At 38.8% G+C, this 12266-nt stretch overlaps 1 protein-coding gene across 5 annotated transcripts in view; it reads left to right on the top strand.

Moving 5' to 3' along the window:
• LOC117411023 (latent-transforming growth factor beta-binding protein 1) overlaps window positions 1-12266 on the top strand; it is a 141125-nt gene that overhangs the window by 17056 nt on the left and 111803 nt on the right. The window lies entirely within an intron of this gene.

The raw sequence follows: 12266 nt of genomic DNA on the forward strand, positions 1-12266 counted from the left end.
ATTCAAGGGTGGCGGTAATTAGAAGTATTATGGTTTTCGAATGGCGCCATTTTTTTATTGCGTTCTTTTACGGTATTTGAGGGAGGCGTATATTGAAGTTTATTTCTGCAGATACAACTTGATCAGGATGGTGAAGAAGTCCTACAGCTTTAAACTGAAAGCTGTTGAGCTTGCAGATCAGATCAGTGTTTGACTAGGTGAGGACACATACCAGTGTAGCGTGGAGAGGGAAATAATAACAAGAGAGAAATGTCAATTCAGCACCGAGGAGGTCGGATTATTTACCCTTTCTTTTCTTACAGCAGTTTCTAAAGATCGCAAGGCTGAACTCTGCAATATACGGTGCGTTTCTTTCTCTTCAACCTGCAAGACAACTAAACACTCCTAGTCTCCTGGTCCAGGCAGGGCTTCAGTGAGGAAGATGAGTTAATCCCTTGGCTATCCCCTAAACAGCATCGCTACAGCACTTGGATAAAGGCATCTGCTAAATAAAGAAATAATAATAATAAACTTTACAGTAAAATACCGGTATGCTCCAGTGTGTAATTGTATTCTTTTAAATACATTTTATTCAAGTGTATTCAATTCATTTTGTAATGTTTTGCCATACTGTGTTTTGTATGCGTTTCTTTATGAAGTGCTGCATTTATTTGAGCTAGGGAAGGAAAAAAAACGTACATGTTTCATTATTGAGAGCAACGTTTATTCGAGGGTGGCATCTATTACAAATGTGATATCTGAGTGCTGCGCTTATTCAAGGGAGGCAGTAATTCAAAGTAATACGGTAGTTATATATATATGAATCAGTGCTTGGATATTCCGGCCTGTGACTGGTTAAAACCTCATTATAGGAGCAAGAATAAATTGAATTATTGCCCTAACATCCTTATCCAACCGGGCTATAGTCTCACTCTGACATGTGATTAGTTCACATCACTGTCAGTCCTGCCCTTCACCTCTGCACTGGGGTTTGAGATCTGCCCTCTAAATCACTGCAGGAAGAGTGATAAAAAACAAACAAACAAAAAAAACATAACAGCAAGTGCTCTGGCTTTTCAGTTGTGTACCACATCATGGATTGTTATTGTTGTGTTACCTGTTTGACAATGTGGGCAATAATCCTTACACTATCAGTGTACCAGAGCGGACATTTTGAAAAGAGCTTTGAAACAGACTTTAACGCTAGAATGACTGTGTTTATACGCATACCTAGAAAAACCATGAGTGGTCAATTTGACTGGCGTATTAAAAACAACATAAATATTATAATGAAAGGACAAACAATTGAATATGAGTCGTAGTTTTATTCAGGAACGTCATATAAACCAGCTACACAACCGAAACATTGTACATAAACGGACATTTGAACAGCAATGCGCTTATATACAGACATATTACATAAAGCGCAACCTCAAAAAACGGTAAAAAGTGAAATAAACAAATATAATAAAAAATAAATGTATGTATATACAGGTATATCATGTAAATACAAAACTGTACAACTGAAACGATGTAAATAAGTATATATATTTTTTTTAATAAATGGGTTTATATTGCCTACATAACAAAGTGTTATTACACATATTTACTCATTATTAAACCTTTGAGATTAAAATCTCTTTTGCAAGTGAGACCTAGCCGAAATTGAACTAGCCAAAAAACGATGTAAGATCTTCTGACGGCATAAGACCTTCGTTTTACCTTGACAGTGGATGTGTTATTTGGTGGAAATGTTTTCACACTACACAATGTTCAAAGTGAGATTTTCTTTTTGATGGTGGTGGGGGCAGATTGCCTGCAGGTCCGAGATATGATCCTACCCAGTTGTGTGACAGTCTTGTGGTTTTTGTAGGGGCTGACTACACGTCAGGCTATGATAACATCTTAAATGTCAGGTATTTGATAACCCCTATAAAACTTTCATGGCTTAATGATGACGTGAAGCAACGAAAGCGCAACGGGGAAGAAGGATGTCTACGTCACGGTTCATATAATCCCTGTGATTTAATGTCTTGCATCTGGGAGTGATGTGTGCTGGAACAGCATGTGGGTCAAACTATTGGCATAGCAATTACTCAGGCTCAGATTAATGACTTCACCTACTCCCCAGGCCTCTGATGTAGCTGCCCAAACATTCATCATACAATACATATTGGACGTTCTGTTTTTTTTAGCTTGATAAAAAGGGAAACTTTGTATTGACCACTGACCCCCCAGTGGGTGTCTCATTAAAACCACCTGTGAGGAGACTGTGGGCAGAGTCAGACACAGGCCATGCTCTATGGGACACCATCACTCTTAGCTGGTCCTATTGGGACACAGCGGAGGCCTGGTCAATTGATTATTTGCTGTTTTTCTAGAAAGAAATGATTTTGAACGGCTGAACTGTATAACCTTTTAGCACCACTTGCACTTTCATAAAGTCATTTATATGTGTATTTTAACATGCAAGATAACATCTTTGTTTATGTCTCAGTTATGTGACGACCAAGCCCAGATATTTGGTAATGTTTGGGCAGTCAGCTTGTGAAGGGAATTGTATAAACACATCAAGAGCTTGATTATTGGACCCTTCAAAGACCCTGTTTTTTTTTTCATCCTCTTGAAAAAGCACATTAATAAATATATTTCATAATGGATTTGAGGGAAGAAGGTTTTTGAAGTGATAACCATCAGATAGTAAAAGTGAAAGTGTATATTTTTATGTTCTATATAACTCTAATTATTGTGGAAGAATTCACTGTGCTGGTACTGCAAGAGTTGATTTGACGAGAGGAAAAGTGCACGGATTTAGGCAGACGCTGTATATCTTAATTAGAAAATGATCTAAGTAAAAACATGATAATAATATTCATGAGCTGATATAAAAGAGTATGCTGCCAGGATAAAAATGTCATGAAAATCCTTATTCTCTGCCAGCACGGAGAATGCTGGCCAAATACTTTGTTGAGACTGGAATTACATCTAATGGTTTTGAACTTTTCTCAACTTTGGGGCATTCTCTATTAAATTGCCTTGAATTGATGGCAATTTCCCTTGACGTGATGGCAATGTTATTATTCTCAAAGAGGTTAAACATCTCTTGGAATATAAGCTTGTAATAAATGCAGGAATCTAAAACACCTGAATAAGCATGCCTGTTAGAAGTAGATAAACACTGATAGTGTGTGGGTTATGAACCCTGTTCTGTTGGTGCACTGGATAAGTGATTTTCATGTTATTCTTTGTTCTGGAGTTCAGATAACAGTGGTTGAATAATGCTTCGTTCTTTACTTTATATCAGAACAGTAATTGGTTTCCTTCCTTTAATCGCTGACTGCTTTTCAGTGTCTTCTGTAAATGTTCCTGTGTTGATAAACAGTGTCCTTATAATCCCTATAAGAAAAAAAAAAGCTAATTAGTGCTTCAATTTTCGTGATAGTTTACGAAAGGAAAACACACATACAGTCAGGATCGCGTCCTGGCTGTGTGAAGTCGCCGGTCCTGGGGATTCTGGATGGAGCGTTGCATTGTCTCTGGCACTCCTGCGGGTCAGGAGGACACCAGAGTCCGGTAGTTCGCTGACAACCGCTCTCAAGTGCCTTGGTGTAAGAGAGGAAGCTGGCTTGGTGGGAGGACACACACTGAACCTTTGCATCTTCTAAGCTGTGTGGGGAATTGCTGCGGTGAGGGGAAAATAAATAATTGTACATTCTAAATTAAGGAGAAAATCAGGGGGTAAAATAATTGGGCAAAAAAGGAAAACACACCACCAACGTTACAAAACTACAGCAAGAAACAGTTTAACAGTGTAGTGCTGCAGTGTTTTTTTTTTGTTTTTTTTTTAACTTTACCCTACATTGGAAGATCGGTAATAGATACTCTGTGCTATTATAGGCTCAAGAGTGCATGTACACAGTTTGGTTATTTAAAAGTAATGGGACGTTCAGTTATTTGAAAGGATATTGGATAATGTCTATTTATAATGGGCTATTACTGGTGATGTCTGTTTCACCCAGCAGTGGAGACTGACCTCTGGGAACAGAGCTGAGAGGGCCAGGACTACGAGGGCTACCATTATCAAGTTTGATCTTCAAACAGATGCAAGTGGGGGATATTTTACTAAGAGTATTGATATTTCTAACATAGTCAGTCAAATCAAATGCAATGATGGATTCATAATTTGAGTCGTACTAAATATTTAACGCATGCTGTACTTCATTAAAGCAGGAGGAAACAAAATAGCTGAGGTATGTGGTGAAATTAAGCAAAAAACAAACAAACAAACAAACAAACAAACAAACAAACAAAAATGTTGCGGTGATTGAAGCGTTGAAATGTGTTACTCTCTTATTGCTGCCCTGAGAGTGATTAAAGCAACACACAAACTGGCTTTGGGACTGCATTTGAATTCTGGTGCGCTGCTTTCCTTATGGCAACTTTCATAACCTATGAAATGAAAATTATTTTATATTAATGTCGCATAGAATTCCCCAAAAACATTGAATATCTTAAACTCAAATGTTGTTCATTTTGTTGTTTGGTACTTTTTCAGTCCTGGGAGAACCCCAAGGTCCCGCCTTTAAAGTCCTATTTACCAAAATGTATGTACAAAAAAAAAATGTTGTCCTGTTCTCATGTATACTCAATAAAGGAATTCCCTTTCGAATTATAGGACTTCATTTTGTATTCTTCAGCTCGACAAAATAATTCAGGACTGAAGGGGTTAAAAGCCTCTAATTGAAATTCAATCCTTGGGTGGGGATTTACTCTGCAATGCAAAAAAATGTGTATATTTAAAGGACTGGGTGGATAATAGTTTGAGAACGTGCACCAGTCTCATTGTGTATTCCAGAGACATGAACGGCATCCCCCTGGTCTCTAATCCTCATAATCTGTGGTTGATAGAGGGAATTACAGGGGCTTTGTGTCATTCGAGCACTGCCTGTCAGGCACTACCGCCTGCCTCTGTGGGATTCTGCCTGTGTCCTGCAAGTGAATAGAAATGTGTGGGCATTTTCATAAAATCACTGTTAAAGGTGACTTAAACCTCTACAGTACACCATGAGATCAGATAACATTTGTTGTTGGCTTTTTGACATTATTACCCCTCTACTTGTTAACCTCATTCTGAAAGAAACAAAGTAATCTGTGTAAAATGTACACATGTGAGGTATACTTGTGTCTGTGTGTGTGTGTTAGGTATTCATTAAATTAAATTGAATAAAACATGTTACTTAATGTTAATATATTATCAGCTTTTGAAGTCTGTTAAATAATCATTAATCACATGCAAGGTGCTTGTCAGATATACAAAGCCTGCAGATCTGTCTGTGGTCCGATATATGTTCTATTCCAGGAATGCATACATTTTGTTTAAGCAGACCAGCCTGGATTCAGGATTGAGCTCTGTGAACTTGTAGGAACGGCAGTACTTCGCTGCAATTTCATGTTGCACTTGGAACCCCCCCATCTTTATCTACAGGCATTATCCTTGGAAGAGGACCTGTTCTCAGCCTTTGAAATGTATCAGCCATGCATTTAAAGGATTGTCTGATTACTTAATACCAGGTTTCTATCATGCAAAATGCTGTGCATACGAAGGAATGAAACACAGTCATGTCTTTTGAAGATTACTATGTTTAGTTTTAGAAAATATTACATAGACACATAAATACTGTAATTAGCTAAATAAAAAACCCCACAGTAAACCAGTTTCAGATTCTCCTCATAAAGGTTTGCTTTGGTAAATCTGCACAGTCATTTTGCAGTGTGATTAACAATGAAAATCCCAGTAGCCTTGTATATGGAGGGTTGACAACCTGAAAGATGTACCCCCACAAAACTACACCCAAAGGGGGCACTGAACTTCCGATAACAGCTGGTGTTCCTTAGAAGGGTCCCATCCCAAAGGTGAGCAGACTGAACCACTGAGCTTCTAAACGCTAACAGCATCAGAATTCTGGATGGGATGGGATGGCTGCAGGCTACTTGAGACATTAATGGCTGTGTACGGTATAGTTTTGCAGGACTGATTAACTGTGTACAAAAAATCCTTTCAGTTACTCCATAGAAACTTAAATAATAACCCTACAGCTCCTGCATTACAACTAAAACGTATTACTTTTCTTGCTAATTCCTTATATATATATATATATATATATATATATATATATATATATATATATATATATATATATATATATATATATATTACCAGTAAAGACTGCATTAGCATTACCTCTTCCATTGGAAGATTACCGAACATATGGCGATAACAAAACCCTTGTTCCACATGTATAGCTACGGCAACTTCATTAATGGAAGTGCCCTAATCTAATTACAGCAATACACCATCATATATCAAACACACTTGATCAACAGCATGCACAATACATAATAAACCCACGGCTCTATCGCCAGTAGAATGACAATCACAATAATAGTCACAATATTACACTGAGGGGCTCACCCTCACATACTGTATTTGTTTAAGCACTCAAATCTGATAATCAGTGGTTCACAAACAGTTGATAAGCTTTTAGTTATTGTACTGCCTGACTTGGCTTTTGTCTCCAGAGGCCGGTAGCTCGCTGACATCTGCTTTCTAGTTCCTCAGGAGCAAATTGAGGGTAAAATAATGGGGCACACTAAATAAAATTAAAAAAGAGGAGCTGCTTCTGTTACTGCATTTCCTATAATAGTCATCAGCCAAACAAAAACAGGTGCAGAAGTTCAACGGAACCATGTCAAAAACATTTTGGAATACAAGGTTCTGTCACTCTTATAGTGATGAAAGTAACATTACAATCTGAATATTTTCTTACTTGCATCATGTTTCCCCAATGGCCATCTGCTGCCTCCTGACAGGCAAGACTCTTTCAGGAGTGTTTAAAATGGTTTCCCAGACAAATTGATTTGTTCACAGTTCAGGGAAGAGACTTATAAATGACCAAAGTTTACTTTGCAATCTTCAGGCTGCCAATAAATAGTAGAGGATCAGAAGATGACCGTATACGCCAAGGAGGCTTAGTCTAGACAGCGCTCCTCGATGCATGCTCATTTGCTTCTGTCAATTTGAATTACAAATGCATTTGAACCTTTACAGCTATTAAAAAAAACACTTATGCTGATAGTCAGCACTCACTTGATAGGGGCTCCCGAGTGGCGCATCCAGTAAAGGCACTCCGCGTGGAGTGCAGGATGCGCCCTATAGCCTGGACGTCTCCGGTTCAAGTCCAGGCTATTCCATTGCCGACCATGGATGGGAGTTCCCTGGGGCAGCGCACAATTGGCCGAGTGTCCTCAGCTCACTGCGCACCAGCGACCTCTGTAGTCTGGCCGGGCCCTGCGGGCTTGCCTGTTAGATGCCCAGAGCTACGTTGTCCTCCGACGCTGTAGCTCTGAGGTGGCTGCACGGTGAGTCTGCAGTGTGAAAAGAAGCAGTCAGCTGACGGCACACACTTCGAAGGACAGCGTGTGTTCATCTTCGTCGCTCCCGAGTCAGCGCAGGGGTGGTAGCAGTGAGCTGAGCCTAAAAATAATTGGATACTCTAAATTGGGAGAAAATAATAAAAAATAATTGGCGACTACTAAATAAAAAAAAAACAAACAAAAAAAAACACTCACTTGATAAATGGGTGCAACAGGAACAGATGCTCCGGCGGTTTGACTTTATCTTACATCACTGGTTTGGTTGGACACCAAGCATGTCTGGTTTGTACACTACCTCTCTCATGGGTGAGATAAGGACACTAGATAATTACTGGTTGGATCCCAGATTGCTCATGCTTTACAGGGCTGCGGGTGGTTCATTTGTTTCATCTGCTGATGGTGTAATATTGTATTTGTTTTCCATGGTTGACATTTAGAGGGCAGTACCTGAATGATAAATGATCACAATTTTCTTAGACTACGTTTTTCACAGAGTTCATAGAGTACTGAAGTGTAATGTGATGTAACGTACAGAAGTGTTATTGTAAAAGTCTGGGTATTCTGTGTATAGCTGCACAAGGCATGATTTGCTAGAAAGCCATTTTAAAATATGAGTGTTAGGGCTTGTGTGGTTTATGTTTTACGTTTTGTTTTTCACTTTAAGTCAGGGAAGCCAATGTCTCCTACCACTGTATCCTACCACAACCTAGAATCGTTTGTGCAGCGTAAAGAGTTTCATGTTTCATGTGGTATTATAAATACTTGTTGCACAGGGTGTGAATATACAGTGTGGTGATATGTTTAATGGACTTAGAACATAAGAAAGTTTACAAACGAGAGGAGGCCATTCAGCCCATCTTGCTCGTTTGGTTGTTAGTAGCTTATTGATCCCAGAATCTCATCAAGCAGCTTCTTGAAGGATCCCAGGGTGTCAGCTTCAACAACATTTCTGGGGAGTTGGTTCCAGACCCTCACAATTCTCTGTGTAAAAAAGTGCTTCCTATCTTCGAATGCCCCTTTATCTAATCTCCATTTGTGACCCCTGGTCCTTGTTTCTTTTTTCAGGTCAAAAAAGTCCCCTCGGTCAACATTGTCTATACCTTTTAGAATTTTGAATGTTTGAATCAGATCGCCGCATACTCTTCTTTGTTCAAGACTGAATAGATTCAATTCTTTATCCTGTCTGCATACGACATACCTTTTAAACCCGGGATAATTCTGGTTGCTCTTCTTTTTTGTAACGAGGAGACCAGAACTGAACACAATATTCTAGGTGAGGTCTTACTAATGCATTGTAAAGTTTTAACATTACTTCCCTTGATTTAAATTCAACACTTCTCACAATATATCCGAGCATCTTGTTGGCCTTTTTTTATAGCTTCCCCACATTGTCTAGAGGAAGACATTTCTGAGTCAACAGTCTAAGTTAAAAATGTAATCAGGTTAGCATACTAAAGGTTATTATTAACCCCTTTACAATATTGTAGCCAATCTTGGCTTGTAAGGCTGCCTCATTAATCAACATTCTATTAATGAACCTCAACCTTCAAAGTGGACTGTGACTTAATCATCAGTACACTGGGTTTGTGTACAAGATTACCATTTGGCCCTTTGTTTGAAATGCCCAGAGGGTGTTGTATTTTTCATGGTTAAATGGCATCCCAGTGAACTTTAGCAAATCGCCTTTAATTAGCGGAAAGGGTCTGAACACAGGCTATAGAAACATATTTGTGTGAGACAAATACTCAGAGTGAAACTGAAGGTCAAGAAAGAGACGTCTGAGGACATTCAGCGTTGCTCCAGCAAACATTCTGCTTTGTCTGTCAGCTGTGTGTCACGGTCTGCATTCTACATGAATTGGAATTAGAGAAAGGGATTAAGAGTTGCTGAAATAGTGTTGGCCAGCGTTGCAGTTTGTAAAAGTTTTCTCGTAATCAGTCGATTTGTTTTTGTTTAAAAGGACGCTTTCACATCTCTGCACCCTTTAATCAATTCCAGTAGGTTTACTTACTGATGCACAAAAGTTGGAAAATATAAACTAAAAGTAAAACGAAGAAGAGATCCGACCCTCACTCCAACTTGTTACATTACACTTGGATATTTATGAGCATTTTGGGCATTTGAATTAGTAGAGTATTATAATGATAGTGTAGAGAAAAACAGTCCAATGGAAAAGTTGTGGGCTAAACCTCCTGTTAATCCTGCAGGTGCTCTACCACTATGCTGTCCTGTCAGCTGGCTGCTTCTCCTCCATTTATACTATTATTACTTGTATTATTGGAATAGGACCCTCCCTTAAGTTTTAGACATTTATACAGCCAGAAATACAGTTTCGTGAAGGGTTTTTGGAGGCATATAAATCACAAGAGGGATAGCTTGTTAATAAAAGTCTACTGAATCATACATTACTATAATGATTCAAGAACTTCAAAATTAGACGTTATAAATGTTAGTGATGAAGGACAAACAGTAAAACTGCCCTATTGTGAAATTGGCAGCCTTGCATATTTAAATTGAGTGATTCACCCACGCTACTCCACTACTCCGCTCGCTCCACTGGCTCCCGATCACCGCTCGCATCCAGTTCAAGACTCTTGTACTAGCCTACAGATGCCTTGACCAGACTGCACCCAGCTACCTCCAGACCCTCATCTCTCCCTACACCCCCACTCGACCTCTCCGCTCCGCCTGCACTAGAAGACTAGCTCTACCTCCGCTACGCTCCCCTGCCTCCAGAGCCCGCTCCTTCTCCACCCTTGCTCCGCAGTGGTGGAATGACCTTCCTACAGATGTCAGGACTGCCCAGTCCCTGACCACATTCCGGCGCCTCCTTAAGACTCACCTCTTCAAAGAGCACATGTAGAACTCCTCTGTTTGTATCCTGGGACACTATCACCCTTCATGTAAATGTGCTTTATTTTGCTCTTATCTGCCCCTATTTTACTGCATTTAATCCTGTACTTCAGAATACTGTAATCTGCCAAGTGTTTAACCTGTAGTACTTTGTATTTAATCATATCCTGATGTAACTATCACTATTTAATCATACCCTGATGTAACTATCACTATTATCTGCTGTATTATTGAATTGTGGTTTGTCACACTTATACTTTGCTTGAACAAAAGTTATTGTACTTCTTGCTCTTATTGTATTACTTGTATTGTAACACTTGAAATGTATTTTCTTACGATTGTAAGTCGCCCTGGATAAGGGCGTCTGCTAAGAAATAAATAATAATAATAATAATAATAATTAAACAGGGGTTTACAGTACCTGAATTATATAAAAGTAAAATAAAACTATATTCTGTTATGAAATTGACTATGCTTATCTTCATTTTTAACTTTTCCTCAGTACTTCCTCTTTACTAGGGGTGTGCTGATGCTTGTGTTTTGTGAGTAGTTACCTTGAAGAATGATTTGTTGGCAGGTATACAATAAATCAAAACACACCTGTTTATTAATGTGTTTATTTGAAAATGAGAAAAGCTTCCCTTGCCTCATTTTTACAATTGAGTACCAATCAATGGCAGTTCACTTCCACACTGAGTGTTTTGAAAGCCGATTGGAAGCTCATTTTCCTCTCATCCGGGGCGCTGTCATTTTTACTGCCGTATTGCCATACCGAGGCTGTAAACCTACAATGAAAATAAGCAGCTCAATAAAGGCATCTGCCAAATAAATAGTCTTCTCAATTTCCTTGTTTGCTCATTTTGTGCAGGTTCACTTGCTTTTTTCAGTTACAATACGCTTGGCAAACATGACCAGGGTAAAATGGACGAGACACACATCCAGGGAGCTCCTATTTGGTTCAGTTCTGGAGAGAAAACCTTTTAGTAGGCATCCTCACTTAATGAGCTGCAGATAGAATGTGTGTTACATTCCTCTGTGGCGAATATGATTACAGTGTATCTACTTCATTCATGTAATGAAGCATACAGCACCATCCTGCATTGCTGTATATCCTGGGGTTATGTTACTCATAACAGTAAAAGCAGTAAGATTGGGTAACAGGACCACAAGTTAACCTTATACCCTGCGTGATTTATGCTATGGACCCGTGTTCAAAATAGGGTTTAGCTGTGCTTATGTGTTTGAAAGGTCAATCACATGGTACAGTGCTCCCTTGGATTGTTTGCCAGCCTTATTTAACTCACCCAGTACTCTGGAGATGGCTGCGACTTTATATCACCATGGCAACTCAGTTAACTATCAGTACCTATGAACAGGATGAACATTTTTTCTCTTGAGTTAACCTTGATTGTATTTACATTGACTGCTGATTGTTTGCTTCACTCAGTTCAGCTGTGTTATTGCTGCACTTGCATCTGTGTAAACAAACTTTTCTGATCAAAAGATTATTTTGAGGGAATGAGATGGATTAAAATTATATATAACAAAATGTTACCACCTTGCATCGTAAACAAAACCTCATGTACAAGGGTTAAAATACAGTAAGTGGTCCGCAGGTTTGCATGTAGACCAGAATAAAAAAATGTGGACTTCATAACATACATGAAGATTGTTGAATGAAAATGAACAATTCTCACGCTACAGTAAGAGAACACAGGTATTTAGATTGAAATTTGAATGGTGATATTTCTATAAAAAAAATTACCTTTTTAATGTTTTCCAAAAGCAAGTATCCCATATTAAGCAGACATTAGTGGTCATTAATGGCCTAGCAACCACAGTTCAGCGAATGGCTATCACATCTGCACAAGGCAGACGGATTCTGGAGATGTGCAAGAGCAGAATTTGAAACTTAATCACCATCAGATAAAGGTGACGTGTTAGTTGTTTATTGTCATTTGCAATCATATGCCTGTAGTATCTGTAGTATTTTGTACTTA

This window comes from Acipenser ruthenus, chromosome 6 (assembly GCF_902713425.1).
Source record: "Acipenser ruthenus chromosome 6, fAciRut3.2 maternal haplotype, whole genome shotgun sequence".
Classification (NCBI taxonomy): Eukaryota; Metazoa; Chordata; class Actinopteri; order Acipenseriformes; family Acipenseridae; genus Acipenser; species Acipenser ruthenus.